We start from the raw sequence: 21,002 nt of genomic DNA, 5'->3' as shown, positions 1-21,002 counted from the left end.
TCACATTGGCCGCTTTTCTCTCTGAGACGGTTACATTTATTGTCTGCAAAGCTGTGTCGCGTGCTGCGGTGTGCGGAGACACTAAACGCACCATAGTAGAAGCTTCTAAGTTGAAGTAATAGCCAGTAAGAAGTAGTACAATTCAAGTTTTAGTTGTCGATTATTCACTTTTTAGCTGGCTTTGGTGGCTTGGACATGACCTAGGACCATATGATTTTCCATGAAAGGAGGACTGGCAGCCGCGTTGCACGCGAGAATGTGAAAATTGTTCATATGTAGTAAAAACCTGAGAAATCCGTCCGTTTTCGTCATTTGTTATCGAATCGACTCAAAGCCAGATCGTCACATTGGACGCTTTTCTCTCTGAGACGGTTACATTTATCGTCTGCAAAGCTATGTCGCGTGCTGCGGTATGCCGAAACACTAAAAGCACCATAGTAGAACACAGAATAAGCTTCTAAGTTGAAGTTATAGCCTGTAAGAAGTAGTACAAATGAAGTTTTAGTTGTCGATTATTCACTTTTTAGTCGGCTTTGGTGGCTTGGACATGACCTAGGACCTTAAGATTTTGCATGAAAGGAGGACTAGCTGCCGCGTTGCACGGGAGAATGTGAAAAGTGTTCATATGTAGTAAAATTCTGAGAAATCCGTCCGTTTTCGTCATTTGTTATCGAATCGACTTAAAGCCAGATCGTCACATTGGCCACTCTTCTCTCTGAAACGCTTACATTTATCGTCTGCAAAGCTATGTCGCGTGCTGCGGTATGCGGAGACACTAAAAGCACCATAGTAGAACACAGAAGAAGCTTCCAAGTTGAAGCAATAGCCAGTAAGAGGTAGTACAATTCAAGTTTTAGTTGTCGATTATTCACTTTTTAGCCGGCTTTGGTGGCTTGGACATGACCTAGGACCTTAAGATTTTGCATGAAAGGAGGACTAGCAGCCGCGTTGTATGGTAGAATGTGAAAAGTGTGCATATGTAGTAAAAACCTGAGAAATCAGTCTGTTTTCGTCATTTGTTATCGAATCGACTTAAAGCCAGATCGTCACATTGGCCACTCTTCTCTCTGAAACGCTTACATTTATCGTCTGCAAAGCTATGACGCGTGCTGCAGTATGCGGAAACACTAAAAGCACCATAGTAGAACACAGAAGAAGCTTCTAAGTTGAAGTAATAGCCAGTAAGAGGCAGTACAATTCAAGTTTTGGATGTCGATTATTCACTTTTTAGCCGACTTTGGTGGCTATGACATGACCTAGGACCATAAGATTTTGCTTGAAAGGAGGACTAGCAGCCGCGTTGCACGGGAGAATGTGAAATGTGTTCATATGCAGTAAAAACATGAGAAATCCGTCTGTTTTCGTCATTTGTTATTAATCGACTTAAAGCCAGATCGTCACACTGGCCGCTCTTCTCTCTGAAACGGTTACACTTATCGTCTGCAAAGCTATGTCGCGTGCTGCGGTATGCCGAAACACTAAAAGCACCATAGTAGAACACAGAAGAAGCTTCTAAGTTGAAGTTATAGCCTGTAAGAAGTAGTACAATTGAAGTTTTAGTTGTCGATTATTCACTTTTTAGTCGGCTTTGGTGGCTTGGACATGACCTAGGACCTTAAGATTTTGCATGAAAGGAGGACTAGCTGCCGCGTTGCACGGGAGGATGTGAAAAGTGTTCATATGTAGTAAAAACCTGAAAAATCCGTCCGTTTTCGTCATTTGTTATCGAATCGACATAAAGCCAGATCGTCACATATGCCGCTCTTCTCTCTGAAACGGTTACATTTATCGTCTGCAAAGCTATGTCGCGTGCTGCGGTATGCGGAAACACTAAAAGCACCATAGTAGAACACAGAAGAAGCTTCTAAGTTGCAGTAATAGCCAGTAAGAGGCAGTACAATTCAAGTTTTGGGTGTCGATTATTCACTTTTTAGCCGACTTTGGTGGCTATGACATGACCTAGGACCATAAGATTTTGCTTGAAAGGAGGACTAGCAGCCGCGTTGCACGGGAGAATGTGAAATGTGTTCATATGCAGTAAAAACATGAGAAATCCGTCTGTTTTCGTCATTTGTTATTAATCGACTTAAAGCCAGATCGTCACACTGGCCGCTCTTCTCTCTGAAACGGTTACACTTATCGTCTGCAAAGCTATGTCGCGTGCTGCGGTATGCCGAAACACTAAAAGCACCATAGTAGAACACAGAAGAAGCTTCTAAGTTGAAGTTATAGCCTGTAAGAAGTAGTACAATTGAAGTTTTAGTTGTCGATTATTCACTTTTTAGTCGGCTTTGGTGGCTTGGACATGACCTAGGACCTTAAGATTTTGCATGAAAGGAGGACTAGCTGCCGCGTTGCACGGGAGGATGTGAAAAGTGTTCATATGTAGTAAAAACCTGAAAAATCCGTCCGTTTTCGTCATTTGTTATCGAATCGACTTAAAGCCAGATCGTCACATTGGCCACTCTTCTCTCTGAAACGCTTACATTTATCGTCTGCAAAGCTATGTCGCGTGCTGCGGTATGCGGCGACACTAAAAGCACCATAGTAGAACACAGAAGAAGCTTCCAAGTTGAAGCAATAGCCAGTAAGAGGTAGTACAATTCAAGTTTTAGTTGTCGATTATTCACTTTTTAGCCGGCTTTGGTGGCTTGGACATGACCTAGGACCTTAAGATTTTGCATGAAAGGAGGACTAGCAGCCGCGTTGTATGGTAGAATGTGAAAAGTGTGCATATGTAGTAAAAACCTGAGAAATCAGTCTGTTTTCGTCATTTGTTATCGAATCGACTTAAAGCCAGATCGTCACATTGGCCACTCTTCTCTCTGAAACGCTTACATTTATCGTCTGCAAAGCTATGACGCGTGCTGCAGTATGCGGAAACACTAAAAGCACCATAGTAGAACACAGAAGAAGCTTCTAAGTTGAAGTAATAGCCAGTAAGAGGCAGTACAATTCAAGTTTTGGATGTCGATTATTCACTTTTTAGCCGACTTTGGTGGCTATGACATGACCTAGGACCATAAGATTTTGCTTGAAAGGAGGACTAGCAGCCGCGTTGCACGGGAGAATGTGAAATGTGTTCATATGCAGTAAAAACATGAGAAATCCGTCTGTTTTCGTCATTTGTTATTAATCGACTTAAAGCCAGATCGTCACACTGGCCGCTCTTCTCTCTGAAACGGTTACACTTATCGTCTGCAAAGCTATGTCGCGTGCTGCGGTATGCCGAAACACTAAAAGCACCATAGTAGAACACAGAAGAAGCTTCTAAGTTGAAGTTATAGCCTGTAAGAAGTAGTACAATTGAAGTTTTAGTTGTCGATTATTCACTTTTTAGTCGGCTTTGGTGGCTTGGACATGACCTAGGACCTTAAGATTTTGCATGAAAGGAGGACTAGCTGCCGCGTTGCACGGGAGGATGTGAAAAGTGTTCATATGTAGTAAAAACCTGAAAAATCCGTCCGTTTTCGTCATTTGTTATCGAATCGACTTAAAGCCAGATCGTCACATTGGCCGCTCTTCTCTCTGAAACGGTTACATTTAACGTCTACAAACTTATGTCGCGTGCTGCGGTATGCGGAAACACTAAAAGCACCATAGTAGAACACAGAAGAAGCTTCTAAGTTGCAGTAATAGCCAGTAAGAGGCAGTACAATTCAAGTTTTGGATGTCGATTATTCACTTTTTAGCCGACTCTGGTGGCTATGACATGACCTAGGACCATAAGATTTTGCTTGAAAGGAGGACTAGCAGCCGCGTTGCACGGGAGAATGTGAAATGTGTTCATATGCAGTAAAAACATGAGAAATCCGTCTGTTTTCGTCATTTGTTATTAATCGACTTAAAGCCAGATCGTCACACTGGCCGCTCTTCTCTCTGAAACGGTTACACTTATCGTCTGCAAAGCTATGCCGCGTGCTGCGGTATGCCGAAACACTAAAAGCACCATAGTAGAACACAGAATAAGCTTCTAAGTTGAAGTTATAGCCTGTAAGAAGTAGTACAATTGAAGTTTTAGTTGTCGATTATTCACTTTTTAGTCGGCTTTGGTGGCTTGGACATGACCTAGGACCTTAAGATTTTGCATGAAAGGAGGACTAGCTGCCGCGTTGCACGGGAGGATGTGAAAAGTGTTCATATGTAGTAAAAACCTGAAAAATCCGTCCGTTTTCGTCATTTGTTATCGAATCGACTTAAAGCCAGATCGTCACATTGGCCACTCTTCTCTCTGAAACGCTTACATTTATCGTCTGCAAAGCTATGTCGCGTGCTGCGGTATGCGGAGACACTAAAAGCACCATAGTAGAACACAGAAGAAGCTTCCAAGTTGAAGCAATAGCCAGTAAGAGGTAGTACAATTCAAGTTTTAGTTGTCGATTATTCACTTTTTAGCCGGCTTTGGTGGCTTGGACATGACCTAGGACCTTAAGATTTTGCATGAAAGGAGGACTAGCAGCCGCGTTGTATGGGAGAATGTGAAAAGTGTGCATATGTAGTAAAAACCTGAGAAATCAGTCCGTTTTCGTCATTTGTTATCGAATCGACTTAAAGCCAGATCGTCACATTGGCCACTCTTCTCTCTGAAACGCTTACATTTATCGTCTGCAAAGCTATGACGCGTGCTGCAGTATGCGAAAACACTAAAAGTACCATAGTAGAACACAGAAGAAGCTTCTAAGTTGAAGTAATAGCCAGTAAGAGGTAGTACAATTCAAGTTTTGGATGTCGATTATTCACTTTTTAGCCGACTTTGGTGGCTCTGACGTGACCTAGGACCATAAGATTTTGCATGAAAGGAGGACTAGCAGCCGCGTTGCACGGGAGGATGTGAAAAGTGTTCATATGTAGTAAAAACCTGAAAAATCCGTCCGTTTTCGTCATTTGTTATCGAATCGACTTAAAGCCAGATCGTCACATAGGCCGCTCTTCTCCCTGAAACGGTTACATTTATCGTCTACAAAGCTATTTCGCGTGCTGCGGTATGCGGAGACACTAAAAGCACCATAGTAGAACACAGAAGAAGCTTCTAAGTTGAAGCAATAGCCAGTAAGAAGTAGTACAATTGAAGTTTTATTTGTCGATTATTCACTTTTTAGTCGGCTTTGGTGGCTTGGACATGACCTAGGACCTTAAGATTTTGCATGAAAGGAGGACTAGCAGCCGCGTTGCGCGGGAGAATGTGAAAAGTGTTCATATGTAGTAAAAACCTAAGAAATCCGTCCGTTTTCGTCATTTGTAATCGAATCGACTTAAAGCCAGATCGTCACATTGGCCGCTCTTCTCTCTGAAACGGTTACACTTATCGTCTACAAAGCTATGTCGCGTGCTGCGGTATGCCGAAACACTAAAAGCACCATAGTAGAACACAGAAGAAGCTTCTAAGTTGAAGTAATAGCCAGTAAGAGGCAGTACAATTCAAGTTTTGGATGTCGATTATTCACTTTTTAGCCGACTTTGGTGGCTATGACACGACCTAGGACCATAAGATTTTGCTTGAAAGGAGGACTAGCAGCCGCGTTGCACGGGAGAATGTGAAATGTGTTCATATGCAGTAAAAACATGAGAAATCCGTCTGTTTTCGTCATTTGTTATTAATCGACTTAAAGCCAGATCGTCACACTGGCCGCTCTTCTCTCTGAAACGGTTACACTTATCGTTTACAAAGCTGTGTCGCGTGCTGCGGTATGCGGAAACACTAAGAGCACCATAGTAGAACACAGAAGAAGCTTCTATGTTGAAGTAATAGCCAGTAAGATGTTGTACAATTCAAGTTTTAATTATCGATTATTCACTTTTTAACCGGCTTTGGTGGCTTGGACATTACCTAGGACGTTAAGATTTTGCATGAAAGGAGGACTGGCAGCCGCGTTGCACGGGAGAATGTGAAAAGTGTTCATATGTAGTAAAATTCTGAGAAATCCGTCCGTTTTCGTCATTTGTTATTAATCGACTTGAAGCCAGATCGTCACATTGGCCGCTCTTCTCTCTGAAACGGTTACACTTATCGTCTGCAAAGCTATGTCACGTGCTGCGGTATGCCGAAACACTAAAAGCACCATAGTAGAACACAGAAGAAGCTTCTAAGTTGCAGTAATAGCCAGTAAGAAGTAGTACAATTGAAGTTTTAGTTGTCGATTATTCACTTTTTAGTCAGCTTTGGTGGCTTGAACATGACCTAGGACCTTAAGATTTTGCATGAAAGGAGGACTAGCAGCCGCGTTGCACGGGAGAATGTGAAAAGTGTTCATATGTAGTAAAAACCTGAGAAATCCGTCTGTTTTCGTCATTTGTTATCGAATCGACTTAAAGCCAGATCGTCACATTGGCCGTTCTTCTCTCTGAAACGGTTACATTTATCGTCTGCAAAGCTATGTCGCGTGCTGCGGTATGCGGAGACACTAAAAGCACCATAGTAGAACACAGAAGAAGCTTCTAAGTTGAAGCAATAGCCAGTAAGAGGTAGTACAATTCAAGTTTTGTATGTCGATTATTCACTTTTTGGCCGGCTTTGGTGACTATGACATGACCTAGGACCATAAGATTTTGCATGAAAGGAGGACTAGCACCCGCGTTGCACAGGAGAATGTGAAAAGTGTTCATATGTAGTAAAAACCTGAGAAATCCGTCCGTTTTCGTCATTTGTTATCGAATCGACTTAAAGCCATATCGTCACATTGGCCGCTTTTCTCTCTGAGACGGTTTTATTTATCGTCTGCAACGCTATTTTGCGTGCTGCGGTGTGCGGAGACACTAAAAACACCATAGTAGAACACAGAAGAAGCTTCTATGTTTAAGTAATAGCCAGTAAGAAGTAGTACAATTCAAGTTTTAGTTGTCGATTATTCACTTTTTAGCCGACTTTGGTGGCTTGGACATGACCTAGGACCTTAAGATTTTGCATGAAAGGAGGACTAGCAACCGCGTTGTATGGGAGAATGTGAAAAGTGTGCATATGTAGTAAAAACCTGATAAATCAGTCTGTTTTCGTCATTTGTTATCGAATCGACTTAAAGCCAGATCGTCACATTGGCCACTCTTCTCTCTGAAACGCTTACATTTATCGTCTGCAAAGCTATGTCGCGTGCTGCGGTATGCGGAGACACTAAAAGCACCATAGTAGAAAACAGAAGAAGCTTCCAAGTTGAAGCAATTACCAGTAAGTGGTAGTACAATTCAAGTTTTAGTTGTCGATTATTCACTTTTTAGCCGGCTTTGGTGGCTTGGACATGACCTAGGACCTTAAGATTTTGCATGAAAGGAGGACTAGCAGCCGCGTTGTATGGGAGAATGTGAAAAGTGTGCATATGTTGTAAAAACCTGAGAAATCAGTCTGTTTTCGTCATTTGTTATCGAATCGACTTAAAGCCAGATCGTCACATTGGCCACTCTTCTCTCTGAAACGCTTACATTTATCGTCTGCAAAGCTATGACGCGTGCTGCAGTATGCGGAAACACTAAAAGCACCATAGTAGAACACAGAAGAAGCTTCTAAGTTGAAGTAATAGCCAGTAAGAGGCAGTACAATTCAAGTTTTGGATGTCGATTATTCACTTTTTAGCCGACTTTGGTGGCTATGACACGACCTAGGACCATAAGATTTTGCTTGAAGGGAGGACTAGCAGCCGCGTTGCACGGGAGAATGTGAAATGTGTTCATATGCAGTAAAAACATGAGAAATCCGTCTGTTTTCGTCATTTGTTATTAATCGACTTAAAGCCAGATCGTCACACTGGCCGCTCTTCTCTCTGAAACGGTTACACTTATCGTCTGCAAAGCTATGTCGCGTGCTGCGGTATGCCGAAACACTAAAAGCACCATTGTAGAACACAGAAGAAGCTTCTAAGTTGAAGTTATAGCCTGTAAGAAGTAGTACAATTGAAGTTTTAGTTGTCGATTATTCACTTTTTAGTCGGCTTTGGTGGCTTGGACATGACCTAGGACCTTAAGATTTTGCATGAAAGGAGGACTAGCTGCCGCGTTGCACGGGAGGATGTGAAAAGTGTTCATATGTAGTAAAAACCTGAAAAATCCGTCCGTTTTCGTCATTTGTTATCGAATCGACTTTAAACCAGATCGTCACATAGGCCGCTCTTCTCTCTGAAACGGTTACATTTATCGTCTGCAAAGCTATGTCGCGTGCTGCGGTATGCCGAAACACTAAAAGCACCATAGTAGAACACAGAAGAAGCTTCTAAGTTGAAGTTATAGCCTGTAAGAAGTAGTACAATTGAAGTTTTAGTTGTCGATTATTCACTTTTTAGTCGGCTTTGGTGGCTTGGACATGACCTAGGACCTTAAGATTTTGCATGAAAGGAGGACTAGCTGCCGCGTTGCACGGGAGGATGTGAAAAGTGTTCATATGTAGTAAAAACCTGAAAAATCCGTCCGTTTTCGTCATTTGTTATCGAATCGACTTAAAACCAGATCGTCACATAGGCCGCTCTTCTCTCTGAATCGGTTACATTTATCGTCTGCAAAGCTATGTCGCGTGCTGCGGTGTGCCGAAACACTAAAAGCACCATAGTAGAACACAGAAGTAGCTTCTAAGTTGAAGTAATAGCCTGTAAGAAGTAGTACAATTGAAGTTTTGGTTGTCGATTATTCACTTTTTAGTCGGCTTAGGTGGCTTGGACATGACCTAGGACCTTAAGATTTTGCATGAAAGGAGGACTAGCAGCCGCGTTGCACGGGAGAATGTGAAAAGTGTTCATATGTAGTAAAAACCTAAGAAATCCGTCCGTTTTCGTCATTTGTTATCGAATCGACTTAAAGCCACATCGTCACATTGGCCGCTCTTCTCTCTGAAACGGTTACACTTATCGTCTGCAAAGCTATGACGCGTGCTGCAGTATGCGGAATCACTAAAAGCACCATAGTAGAACACAGAAGAAGCTTCTAAGTTGAAGTAATAGACAGTAAGAGGCAGTACAATTCAAGTTTTGGATGTCGATTATTCACTTTTTAGCCGACTTTGGTGGCTATGACATGACCTAGGACCATAAGATTTTGGTTGAAAGGAGGACTAGCAGCCGCGTTGCACGGGAGAATGTGAAATGTGTTCATATGCAGTAAAAACCTGAGAAATCCGTCCGTTTTCGTCATTTGTTATCGAATCGACTTAAAGCCATATCGTCACATTGGCCGCTTTTCTCTCTGAGACGGTTTTATTTATCGTCTGCAACGCTATTTTGCGTGCTGCGGTGTGCGGAGACACTAAAAACACCATAGTAGAACACAGAAGAAGCTTCCAAGTTGAAGTAATAGCCAGTAAGAAGTAGTACAATTCAAGTTTTAGTTGTCGATTATTCACCTTTTAGCCGGCTTTGGTGGCTTGGACATGACCTAGGACCTTAAGATTTTGCATGAAAGGAGGACTAGCAGCCGCGTTGCATGGGAGAATGTGAAAAGTGTGCATATGTAGTAAAAACCTGAGAAATCAGTCTGTTTTCGTCATTTGTTATCGAATCGACTTAAAGCCAGATCGTCACATTGGCCACTCTTCTCTCTGAAACGCTTACATTTATCGTCTGCAAAGCTATGTCGCGTGCTGCGGTATGCCGAAACACTAAAAGCTCCATAGTAGAACACAGAAGAAGCTTCTAAATTGAAGTTATAGCCTGTAAGAAGTAGTACAATTGAAGTTTTAGTTGTCGATTATTCACTTTTTAGTCGGCTTTGGTGGCTTGGACATGACCTAGGACCTTAAGATTTTGCATGAAAGGAGGACTAGCTGCCGCGTTGCACGGGAGGATGTGAAAAGTGTTCATATGTAGTAAAAACCTGAAAAATCCGTCCGTTTTCGTCATTTGTTATCGAATCGACTTAAAGCCAGATCGTCACATAGGCCGCTCTTCTCTCTGAAACGGTTACATTTATCGTCTGCAAAGCTATGTCGCGCGCTGCGGTATGCCGAAACACTAAAAGCACCATAGTAGAACACAGAAGTAGCTTCTAAGTTGAAGTAATAGCCTGTAAGAAGTAGTACAATTGAAGTTTTAGTTGTCGATTATTCACTTTTTAGTCGGCTTTGGTGGCTTGGACATGACCTAGGACCTTAAGATTTTGCATGAAAGGAGGACTAGCAGCCGCGTTGCACGGGAGAATGTGAAAAGTGTTCATATGTAGTAAAAACCTAAGAAATCCGTCCGTTTTCGTCATTTGTTATCGAATCGACTTAAAGCCACATCGTCACATTGGCCGCTCTTCTCTCTGAAACGGTTACACTTATCGTCTGCAAAGCTATGTCGCGTGCTGCGGTATGCCGAAACACTAAAAGCACCATAGTAGAACACAGAAGAAGCTTCTAAGTTGAAGTTATAGCCTGTAAGAAGTAGTACAATTGAAGTTTTAGTTGTCGATTATTCACTTTTTAGTCGGCTTTGGTGGCTTGGACATGACCTAGGACCTTAAGACTTTGCATGAAAGGAGGACTAGCAGCCGCGTTGCACGGGATAATGTGAAAAGTGTTCATATGTAGTAAAAACCTGAGAAATCCGTCCGTTTTCGTCATTTGTTATCGAATCGACTTAAAGCCAGATCGTCACATTGGCCGCTTTTCTCTTTGAGACGGTTACATTTATCGTCTGCAAAGCTATGTCCGTGCTGCGGTATGCGGAAACACTAAAAGTACCATAGTAGAACACAGAAGAAGCTTCTAAGTTGAAGTAATAGCCAGTAAGAAGTAATACAATTCAAGTTTTAGTTGTCGATTATTCTCATTTTAGCCGGCTTTGCTGGCTTGGACATGAGCTAGGACCTTAAGATTTTGCATGAAAGGAGGACTAGCAGCCGCGTTGCACGGGAGAATGTGAAAAGTGTTCATATGTAGTAAAAACCTGAGAAATCCGTCCGTTTTCGTCATTTGTTATCGAATCGACTTAAAGCCATATCGTCACATTGGCCGCTTTTCTCTCTGAGACGGTTACATTTATCGTCTGCAACGGTATGTCGCGTGCTGCGGTATGCGGAGACACTAAAAGCACCATAGTAGAACACAGAAGAAGCTTCTAAGTTGAAGCAATAGCCAGTAAGAAGTAGTACAATTCAAAATTTAGTTGTCGATTATTCACTTTTTAGCCGGCTTTGGTGGCTTGGACACGACCTAGGACCTTAAGATTTTGCATGAAAGGAGGACTTGCAGCCGCGTTGCACGGGAGAATGTAAAAAGTGTTCATATGTAGTAAAAACCTGAGAAATCCGTCCGTTTTCGTCATTTGTTATCGAATCGACTTAAAGCCATATCGTCACATTGCCCGCTTTTCTCTCTGAAACGGTTACATTTATCGTCTGCAAACGTATGTCGCGTGCTGCGGTATGCGGAGACACTAAAAGCACCATAGTAGAACACAGAAGAAGCTTCTAAGTTGAAGCAATAGCCAGTAAGAAGTAGTACAATTGAAGTTTTAGTTGTCGATTATTCACTTTTTAGTCGGCTTTGGTGGCTTGGACATGACCTAGGACCTTAAGATTTTGCATGAAAGGAGGACTAGCAGCCGCGTTGCATGGGAGAATGTGAAAAGCGTTCATATGTAGTAAAAACCTGAGAAACCCGTCCGTTTTCCTCATTTGTTATCGAATCGACTTAAAGCCAGATCGTCACATAGGCCGCTCTTCTGTCTGAAACGGTTACATTTATTGTCTGCAAAGCTGTGTCGCGTGCTGCGGTGTGCGGAGACACTAAACGCACCATAGTAGAAGCTTCTAAGTTGAAGTAATAGCCAGTAAGAAGTAGTACAATTCAAGTTTTAGTTGTCGATTATTCACTTTTTAGCTGGCTTTCGTGGATTGGACATGACCTAGGACCATACGATTTTGCATGAAAGGAGGACTATCAGCCGCGTTGCATGGGAGAATGTGAAAAGTGTTCATATGTAGTAAAAATCTGAGAAATCCGTCCGTTTCCGTCATTTGTTATCGAATCGACTTAAAGCCAGATCGTCACATTGCCCGCTTTTCTCTCTGAGACGGTTACATTTATCGTCTGCAAAGCCATGTCGCGTGCTGCGGTATGCGGAGACACTAAAAGCACCATAGTAGAACACAGAAGAAGCTTCTAAGTTGAAGTAATAGCCAGCAAGAAGTAGTACAATTCATGTTTTAGTTATCGATTATTCACTTTCTAGCCGGCTTTCGTGGCTTTTACATGACCTAGGACCTTAAGATTTTGCATGAAAGGAGGTCTAGCAGCCGCGTTGCATGGTAGAATGTGAAAAGTGTTCATATGTGTAAAAACCTGAGAAATCCGTGCGTTTTCGTCATTTGTTATCGAATCGACTTAAAGCCAGATCGTCACATTGGCCGCTTTTCTCTCTGAGACGGTTACATTTTTCGTCTGCAAAGCTATGTCGCGTGCTGCGGTATGCGGAGACACTAGAAGCACCATAGTAGAACACAAAAGAAGCTTTTTAGTTGAAGCAATAGCCAGTAAGAAGCAGTACAATTCAAGTTTTGGATGTCGATTATTCACTTTTTAGCCGACTTTGGTGGCTATGACATGACCTAGGACCATAAGATTTTGCTTGAAAGGAGGACTAGCAGCCGCGTTGCACGGGAGAATGTGAAATGTGTTCATATGCAGTAAAAACATGAGAAATCCGTCTGTTTTCGTCATTTGTTATTAATCGACTTAAAGCCAGATCGTCACACTGGCCGCTCTTCTCTCTGAAACGGTTACACTTATCGTCTGCAAAGCTATGTCGCGTGCTGCGGTATGCCGAAACACTAAAAGCACCATTGTAGAACACAGAAGAAGCTTCTAAGTTGAAGTTATAGCGTGTAAGAAGTAGTACAATTGAAGTTTTAGTTGTCGATTATTCACTTTTTAGTCGGCTTTGGTGGCTTGGACATGGCCTAGGACCTTAAGATTTTGCATGAAAGGAGGACTAGCTGCCGCGTTGCACGGGAGGATGTGAAAAGTGTTCATATGTAGTAAAAACCTGAAAAATCCGTCCGTTTTCGTCATTTGTTATCGAATCGACTTAAAACCAGATCGTCACATAGGCCGCTCTTCTCTCTGAAACGGTTACATTTATCGTCTGCAAAGCTATGTCGCGTGCTGCGGTATGCCGAAACACTAAAAGCACCATAGTAGAACACAGAAGAAGCTTCTAAGTTGAAGTTATAGCCTGTAAGAAGTAGTACAATTGAAGTTTTAGTTGTCGATTATTCACTTTTTAGTCGGCTTTGGTGGCTTGGACATGACCTAGGACCTTAAGATTTTGCATGAAAGGAGGACTAGCTGCCGCGTTGCACGGGAGGATGTGAAAAGTGTTCATATGTAGTAAAAACCTGAAAAATCCGTCCGTTTTCGTCATTTGTTATCGAATCGACTTAAAACCAGATCGTCACATAGGCCGCTCTTCTCTCTGAAACGGTTACATTTATCGTCTACAAAGCTATGTCGCGTGCTGCGGTATGCGGAAACACTAAAAGCACCATAGTAGAACACAGAAGAAGCTTCTAAGTTGAAGTAATAGCCAGTAAGATGTTGTACAATTCAAGTTTTAATTATCGATTATTCACTTTTTAGCCGGCTTTGGTGGCTTGGATATGACCTAGGACCTTAATATTTTGCATGAAAGGAGGACTAGCAGACGCGTTGCACGGGAGAATGTGAAAAGTGTTCATATGTAGTAAAAACCTGAGAAAACCGTCCGTTTCCGTCATTTGTTATCGAATCGACTTAAAGCCAGATCGTCACATTGCCCGCTTTTCTCTCTGAGACGGTTACATTTATCGTCTGCAAAGCTATGTCGCGTGCTGCGGTATGCGGAGACACTAAAAGCACCATAGTAGAACACAGAAGAAGCTTCTAAGTTGAAGCAATAGCCAGTAAGAGGTAGTACAATTCAAGTTTTGTATGTCGATTATTCACTTTTTGGCCGGCTTTGGTGGCTATGACATGACCTAGGACCATAAGATTTGGCGTGAAAGGAGGACTAGCAGCCGCGTTGCACGGGAGAATGTGAAAAGTTTTAATATGTAGTAAAAACCTGAGAAATCCGTCCGTTTTCGTCATTTGTTATCGAATCGACTTAAAGCCATATCGTCACATTGGCCGCTTTTCTCTCTGAGACGGTTTTATTTATCGTCTGCAACGCTATTTTGCGTGCTGCGGTGTGCGGAGACACTAAAAACACCATAGTAGAACACAGAAGAAGCTTCTATGTTGAAGTAATAGCCAGTAAGAAGTAGTACAATTCAAGTTTTAGTTGTCGATTATTCACCTTTTAGCCGGCTTTGGTGGCTTGGACATGTCCTAGGACCTTAAGATTTTGCATGAAAGGAGGACTAGCAGCCGCGTTGCATGGGAGAATGTGAAAAGTGTGCATATGTAGTAAAAACCTGAGAAATCAGTCTGTTTTCGTCATTTGTTATCGAATCGACTTAAAGCCAGATCGTCACATTGGCCACTCTTCTCTCTGAAACGCTTACATTTATCGTCTGCAAAGCTATGTCGCGTGCTGCGGTATGCGGAGACACTAAAAGCACCATAGTAGAACACAGAAGAAGCTTCCAAGTTGAAGCAATAGCCAGTAAGAGGTAGTACAATTCAAGTTTTAGTTGTCGATTATTCACTTTTTAGCCGGCTTTGGTGGCTTGGACATGACCTAGGACCTTATGATTTTGCTTGAAAGGAGGACTAGCAGCCGCGTTGTATGGGAGAATGTGAAAAGTGTGCATATGTAGTAAAAACCTGAGAAATCAGTCTGTTTTCGTCATTTGTTATCGAATCGACTTAAAGCCAGATCGTCACATTGGCCACTCTTCTCTCTGAAACGCTTACATTTATCGTCTGCAAAGCTATGACGCGTGCTGCAGTATGCGGAAACACTAAAAGCACCATAGTAGAACACAGAAGAAGCTTCTAAGTTGAAGTAATAGCCAGTAAGAGGCAGTACAATTCAAGTTTTGGATGTCGATTATTCACTTTTTAGCCGACTTTGGTGGCTATGACATGACCTAGGACCATAAGATTTTGCTTGAAAGGAGGACTAGCAGCCGCGTTGCACGGGAGAATGTGAAATGTGTCCATATGCAGTAAAAACATTAGAAATCCGTCCGTTTTCGTCATTTGTTATTAATCGACTTAAAGCCAGATCGTCACACTGGCCGCTCTTCTCTCTGAAACGGTTACACTTATCGTCTGCAAAGCTATGTCGCGTGCTGCGGTATGCCGAAACACTAAAAGCTCCATAGTAGATCACAGAAGAAGCTTCTAAATTGAAGTTATAGCCTGTAAGAAGTAGTACAATTGAAGTTTTAGTTGTCGATTATTCACTTTTTAGTCGGCTTTGGTGGCTTGGACATGACCTAGGACCTTAAGATTTTGCATGAAAGGAGGACTAGCTGCCGCGTTGCACGGGAGGATGTGAAAAGTGTTCATATGTAGTAAAAACCTGAAAAATCCGTCCGTTTTCGTCATTTGTTATCGAATCGACTTAAAGCCAGATCGTCACATAGGCCGCTCTTCTCTCTGAAACGGTTACATTTATCGTCTGCAAAGCTATGTCGCGCGCTGCGGTATGCCGAAACACTAAAAGCACCATAGTAGAACACAGAAGTAGCTTCTAAGTTGAAGTAATAGCCTGTAAGAAGTAGTACAATTGAAGTTTTAGTTGTCGATTATTCACTTTTTAGTCGGCTTTGGTGGCTTGGACATGACCTAGGACCTTAAGATTTTGCATGAAAGGAGGACTAGCAGCCGCGTTGCACGGGAGAATGTGAAAAGTGTTCATATGTAGTAAAAACCTAAGAAATCCGTCCGTTTTCGTCATTTGTTATCGAATCGACTTAAAGCCACATCGTCACATTGGCCGCTCTTCTCTCTGAAACGGTTACACTTATCGTCTGCAAAGCTATGTCGCGTGCTGCGGTATGCCGAAACACTAAAAGCACCATAGTAGAACACAGAAGAAGCTTCTAAGTTGAAGTTATAGCCTGTAAGAAGTAGTACAATTGAAGTTTTAGTTGTCGATTATTCACTTTTTAGCCGGCTTTGGTGGCTTGGACATGACCTAGGACCTTAAGACTTTGCATGAAAGGAGGACTAGCAGCCGCGTTGCACGGGAGAATGTGAAAAGTGTTCATATGTAGTAAAAACCTGAGAAATCCGTCCGTTTTCGTCATTTGTTATCGAATCGACTTAAAGCCAGATCGTCACATTGGCCGCTTTTCTCTTTGAGACGGTTACATTTATCGTCTGCAAAGCTATGTCCGTGCTGCGGTATGCGGAAACACTAAAAGTACCATAGTAGAACACAGAAGAAGCTTCTAAGTTGAAGTAATAGCCAGTAAGAAGTAATACAATTCAAGTTTTAGTTGTCGATTATTCTCATTTTAGCCGGCTTTGGTGGCTTGGACATGAGCTAGGACCTTAAGATTTTGCATGAAAGGAGGACTAGCAGCCGCGTTGCACGGGAGAATGTGAAAAGTGTTCATATGTAGTAAAAACCTGAGAAATCCGTCCGTTTTCGTCATTTGTTATCGAATCGACTTAAAGCCATATCGTCACATTGGCCGCTTTTCTCTCTGAGACGGTCACATTTATCGTCCGCAACGGTATGTCGCGTGCTGCGGTATGCGGAGACACTAAAAGCACCATAGTAGAACACAGAAGAAGCTTCTAAGTTGAAGCAATAGCCAGTAAGAAGTAGTACAATTCAAAATTTAGTTGTCGATTATTCACTTTTTAGCCGGCTTTGGTGGCTTGGACACGACCTAGGACCTTAAGATTTTGCATGAAAGGAGGACTTGCAGCCGCGTTGCACGGGAGAATGTAAAAAGTGTTCATATGTAGTAAAAACCTGAGAAATCCGTCCGTTTTCGTCATTTGTTATCGAATCGACTTAAAGCCATATCGTCACATTGCCCGCTTTTCTCTCTGAAACGGTTACATTTATCGTCTGCAAACGTATGTCGCGTGCTGCGGTATGCGGAGACACTAAAAGCACCATAGTAGAACACAGAAGAAGCTTCTAAGTTGAAGCAATAGCCAGTAAGAAGTAGTACAATTGAAGTTTTAGTTGTCGATTATTCACTTTTTAGTCGGCTTTGGTGGCTTGGACATGACCTAGGACCTTAAGATTTTGCATGAAAGGAGGACTAGCAGCCGCGTTGCACGGGAGAATGTGAAAAGCGTTCATATGTAGTAAAAACCTGAGAAACCCGTCCGTTTTCCTCATTTGTTATCGAATCGACTTAAAGCCAGATCGTCACATAGGCCGCTCTTCTGTCTGAAACAGTTACATTTATTGTCTGCAAAGCTGTGTCGCGTGCTGCGGTGTGCGGAGACACTAAACGCACCATAGTAGAAGCTTCTAAGTTGAAGTAATAGCCAGTAAGAAGTAGTACAATTCAAGTTTTAGTTGTGGATTATTCACTTTTTAGCTGGCTTTGGTGGATTGGACATGACCTAGGACCTTACGATTTTGCATGAAAAGAGGACTATCAGCCGCGTTGCATGGGAGAATGTGAAAAGTGTTCATATGTAGTAAAAATCTGAGAAATCCGTCCGTTTCCGTCATTTGTTATCGAATCGACTTAAAGCCAGATCGTCACATTGCCCGCTTTTCTCTCTGAGACGGTTACATTTATCGTCTGCAAAGCTATGTCGCGTGCTGCGGTATGCGGAGACACTAAAAGCACCATAGTAGAACACAGAAGAAGCTTCTAAGTTGAAGTAATAGCCAGCAAGAAGTAGTACAATTCAAGTTTTAGTTATCGATTATTCACTTTCTAGCCGGCTTTCGTGGCTTTTACATGACCTAGGACCTTAAGATTTTGCATGAAAGGAGGTCTAGCAGCCGCGTTGCATGGTAGAATGTGAAAAGTGTTCATATGTGTAAAAACCTGAGAAATCCGTGCGTTTTCGTCATTTGTTATCGAATCGACTTAAAGCCAGATCGTCACATTGGCCGCTTTTCTCTCTGAGACGGTTACATTTTTCGTCTGCAAAGCTATGTCGCGTGCTGCGGTATGCGGAGACACTAGAAGCACCATAGTAGAACACAAAAGAAGCTTTTTAGTTGAAGCAATAGCCAGTAAGAAGCAGTACAATTCAAGTTTTGGATGTCGATTATTCACTTTTTAGCCGACTTTGGTGGCTATGACATGACCTAGGACCATAAGATTTTGCTTGAAAGGAGGACTAGCAGCCGCGTTGCACGGGAGAATGTGAAATGTGTTCATATGCAGTAAAAACATGAGAAATCCGTCTGTTTTCGTCATTTGTTATTAATCGACTTAAAGCCAGATCGTCACACTGGCCGCTCTTCTCTCTGAAACGGTTACACTTATCGTCTGCAAAGCTATGTCGCGTGCTGCGGTATGCCGAAACACTAAAAGCACCATTGTAGAACACAGAAGAAGCTTCTAAGTTGAAGTTATAGCCTGTAAGAAGTAGTACAATTGAAGTTTTAGTTGTCGATTATTCACTTTTTAGTCCGCTTTGGTGGCTTGGACATGACCTAGGACCTTAAGATTTTGCATGAAAGGTGGACTAGCTGCCGCGTTGCACGGGAGGATGTGAAAAGTGTTCATATGTAGTAAAAACCTGAAAAATCCGTCCGTTTTCGTCATTTGTTATCGAATCGACTTAAAACCAGATCGTCACATAGGCCGCTCTTCTCTCTGAAACGGTTACATTTATCGTCTGCAAAGCTATGTCGCGTGCTGCGGTATGCCGAAACACTAAAAGCACCATAGTAGAACACAGAAGAAGCTTCTAAGTTGAAGTTATAGCCTGTAAGAAGTAGTACAATTGAAGTTTTAGTTGTCGATTATTCACTTTTTAGTCGGCTTTGGTGGCTTGGACATGACCTAGGACCTTAAGATTTTGCATGAAAGGAGGACTAGCTGCCGCGTTGCACGGGAGGATGTGAAAAGTGTTCATATGTAGTAAAAACCTGAAAAATCCGTCCGTTTTCGTCATTTGTTATCGAATCGACTTAAAACCAGATCGTCACATAGGCCGCTCTTCTCTCTGAAACGGTTACATTTATCGTCTGCAAAGCTATGTCGCGTGCTGCGGTATGCCGAAACACTAAAAGCACCATAGTAGAACACAGAAGTAGCTTCTAAGTTGAAGTAGTAGCCTGTAAGAAGTAGTACAATTGAAGTTTTAGTTGTCGATTATTCACTTTTTAGTCGGCTTAGGTGGCTTGGACATGACCTAGGACCTTAAGATTTTGCATGAAAGGAGGACTAGCAGCCGCGTTGCACGGGAGAATGTGAAAAGTGTTCATATGTAGTAAAAACCTAAGAAATCCGTCCGTTTTCGTCATTTGTTATCGAATCGACTTAAAGCCAGATCGTCACATTGGCCGCTCTTCTCTCTGAAACGGTTACACTTATCGTCTGCAAAGCTATGTCGCGTGCTGCGGTATGCGGAAACACTAAAAGCACCATAGTAGAACACAGAAGAAGCTTCTAAGTTGAAGTTATAGCCTGTAAGAAGTAGTACAATTGAAGTTTTAGTTGTCGATTATTCACTTTTTAGTCGGCTTTGGTGGCTTGGACATGACCTAGGACCTTAAGATTTTGCATGAAAGGAGGACTAGCAGCCGCGTTGCACGGGAGAATGTGAAAAGTGTTCATATGTAGTAAAAACCTGAGATATCCGTCCGTTATCGTCATTTGTTATCGAATCGACTTAAAGCCAGATCGTCACATAGGCTGCTCTTCTCTCTGAAACGCTTACATTTATCGTCTACAAAGCTATGTCGCGTGCTGCGGTATGCGGAAACACTAAAAGCACCATAGTAGAACACAGAAGAAGCTTCTAAGTTGAAGTAATAGCCAGTAAGATGTTGTACAATTCAAGTTTTAATTATCGATTATTCACTTTTTAGCCGGCTTTGGTGGCTTGGATATGACCTAGGACCTTAATATTTTGCATGAAAGGAGGACTAGCAGACGCGTTGCACGGGAGAATGTGAAAAGTGTTCATATGTAGTAAAAACCTGAGAAAACCGTCCGTTTCCGTCATTTGTTATCGAATCGACTTAAAGCCAGATCGTCACATTGCCCGCTTTTCTCTCTGAGACGGTTACATTTATCGTCTGCAAAGCTGTGTCGCGTGCTGCGGTATGCGGAGACACTAAAAGCACCATAGTAGAACACAGAAGAAGCTTCTAAGTTGAAGCAATAGCCAGTAAGAGGTAGTACAATTCAAGTTTTGTATGTCGATTATTCACTTTTTGGCCGGCTTTGGTGGCTATGACATGACCTAGGACCATAAGATTTGGCATGAAAGGAGGACTAGCAGCCGCGTTGCACGGGAGAATGTGAAAAGTGTTCATATGTAGTAAAAACCTGAGAAATCCGTCCGTTTTCGTCATTTGTTACCGAATCGACTTAAAGCCATATCGTCACATTGGCCGCTTTTCTCTCTGAGACGGTTTTATTTATCGTCTGCAACGCTATTTTGCGTGCTGCGGTGTGCGGAGACACTAAAAACACCATAGTAGAACACAGAAGAAGCTTCTATGTTGAAGTAATAGCCAGTAAGAAGTAGTACAATTCAAGTTTTAGTTGTCGATTATTCACCTTTTAGCCGGCTTTGGTGGCTTGGACATGACCTAGGACCTTAAGATTTTGCATGAAAGGAGGTCTAGCAGCCGCGTTGCACGAGAGAATGTGAAAAGTGTTCATATGTGTAAAAACCTGAGAAATCCGTCCGTGTTCGTCATTTGTTATCGAATCGACTTAAAGCCAGATCGTTCCATTGGCCGCTTTTCTCTCTGAGACGGTTACATTTATTGTCTGCAAAGCTGTGTCGCGTGCTGCGGTGTGCGGAGACACTAAACGCACCATAGTAGAAGCTTCTAAGTTGAAGTAATAGCCAGTAAGAAGTAGTACAATTGAAGTTTTAGTTGTCGATTATTCACTTTTTAGTCGGCTTTGGTGGCTTGGACATGACCTAGGACCTTAAGATTTTGCATGAAAGGAGGACTAGCAGCCGCGTTGCATGGGAGAATGTGAAAAGTGTTCATATGTAG

This window comes from Schistocerca gregaria, chromosome 10 (assembly GCF_023897955.1).
Source record: "Schistocerca gregaria isolate iqSchGreg1 chromosome 10, iqSchGreg1.2, whole genome shotgun sequence".
Classification (NCBI taxonomy): Eukaryota; Metazoa; Arthropoda; class Insecta; order Orthoptera; family Acrididae; genus Schistocerca; species Schistocerca gregaria.
This window is presented reverse-complemented; position numbering follows the sequence as displayed.